Source organism: Mus caroli, chromosome 19 (assembly GCF_900094665.2).
Source record: "Mus caroli chromosome 19, CAROLI_EIJ_v1.1, whole genome shotgun sequence".
Lineage (NCBI taxonomy): Eukaryota > Metazoa > Chordata > Mammalia > Rodentia > Muridae > Mus > Mus caroli.
Window position 1 is genome coordinate 9,676,485 of NC_034588.1, and position 2,166 is coordinate 9,678,650.

The following is a 2,166-nucleotide window of genomic DNA, read 5'->3' on the forward strand; positions in this document are numbered from 1 at the left end:
TCTCTCTCTCTCTCTCTCTCTCTCTCTCTCTCTTTCTCTCTCTTTCTTTTTAGAGTTGAAATGTTTTATATCTTGGACACATATTGGTAGCAGCTGTAAGGTCAAAGGTAAGCTACATTGCCATTACAAACATTTATTTATTTTAATTTTTATATTTTAAAAACTAATTAAATAACTAATGCACTTTACATCCCAATGTCACTCCCCCATCTCCCAATCCACCTTTTGCTGCTCCTTCCCCCATATCCCCAGTTCTTCTCTGAGAAGGTGGAGGCCCCCTGGGTATCAACAACCTCTCCCCTTACAAATCAGTCATTGCAGGACTAGGCACATAGGTACATTCTCTCTCACAGAGGCCAGGCAAGGCAGCCCAATAAGGAGAACAAGATCCACAGGCAGGCAACACACCCATGGCCAGCCCCTACTCCAGTTGTTCAGAGACTTGCATGAAGATCAAGGTCTACATCTGATACACATGTGCAAGGGGCCTAGGTCCAGTTCATACTCACTCTTTGTTTGGTGGTTTAGTCTCTGGGAGCCCCCAGGGGTTCAGGTTAGTTGACTTTGTTGCTCTTTCTGTAGAATCCCTATCCTCTTCGGATCCATCAATCTTTCCCCAAACTCTTCCATTAGACTTCCTAAGTTCCATGAAATGCTTGGCTGTAGGTCCCTCCATCTCTTTTGGGTCAGCTGTTGGGTCGAGCCTCTCAGAGGACAGCCATGCTAGACTCCTTTCTGCAAGCATAACATAGTATGACTAATAGTGTTAGGGATTGGTGCTTGCCCATTGGATGGGTTTCAAGTTGGGCTGGTTATATGTGGCTATCCCTTCAGTCTCTGTTCTTTCCCCTGTCCCTAAATTTCTTCTAGAGAGGGTAAATTTTGGGTCAAAAGTTTTGTGTGTGGGTTGGTGTCCCTATAACTCAATTGGGGTTCTTGCCTGGCTATAGAAGGTAGCCTTTTTAGGTTCTATCCACAATGTTATGAGTCACAGATAAGGTCACCCCCATTGATTCTTGGGGGCTTACTTTATCACAAGTCTCTGTTACAGCCTCTAGATGTCCCTCACCTCGCCACCCCTTTTAGTGGGTGCAGATTTCCATTCATTCTCATGGTAATTTGGCCATCTCTCATATTCTTCCCCACAGCTGATCTTGAACCTCCCAATCCACTCCCTGTCCTCTCTCCCACCCAGTTACCTCCCTCCATCTGCCTCTTATGACTATTTTATTTCCCATTCTATGCGAGATTAAAATATCCTTGCTTGTGCCTGCCTTCTGCTTTAGTTTCTTTGGATCTGTGGAGTGTAGCATAGGAATCCTGTATTTTATGGCTAATATCCACTTGTGAGTACATGCCATGAATATCCTTTTGTACCTGGTTACCTCACTCTGGATGATATCCTCAAGTTCCTTCAATTTGCTTGCAAAATTACGATGTCTTTATTTTAATAGCTAAATAGTGTCCCATTGTAGATGCACCATATATTCTTTATCCACTTTTCAGTCAAGGGATATCTAGGTTGTTTTCAGTTCTTAGCTATTATCAATAAAGCTTCTATGAACATACTTGAGCAGGTGTCTTTGTGGGATGGTGGGGCATCTATTGGGTATATGCTCAAGAATTGTATAACTGGTTTCTGGGCTAGAACTATTCCAAGTTTTCTGAGAAACTGACAAATTGATTTCCAAAGTGGTTGTACAAGTTTGCACTCTCACCAGCAATGGAGGAGTCTCCCCTTGCCACATCTTCTACAGCATGTACTATCACTTGAGGTTTCTTATCTTAGCTATTCTGATGTGTGGAAGATGTAACCTTAGAGTTGTTTTGATTTGCATTTCCCTGATGAGTAAGGTCCCTGAAAATTTCTTTAAGTGCTTCTTAGTCATTATAGATTCCTCTGTTCAGGATTCTCTGTTTAGCTTAGTACTCCATATTTAAATTGGGCTCTTTGAGTTGTCTCTGTCTAACTTCTTGTCGTCTTTACACATTTTGGATATTAGCACCTCTATCAGATAAAGGGTTGGTGAAGATCCTTTCCCAATCTGTAGGCTTCTGCTTGTCCTCTTGAGAGTGACCTGTGTCTTACAGAAGCTTGTCAGTTTCCTGAGGTCACATTTATCAATTGTTGATCTTAGAGCTTGAGCCATTGCTTTTATGTTCAGG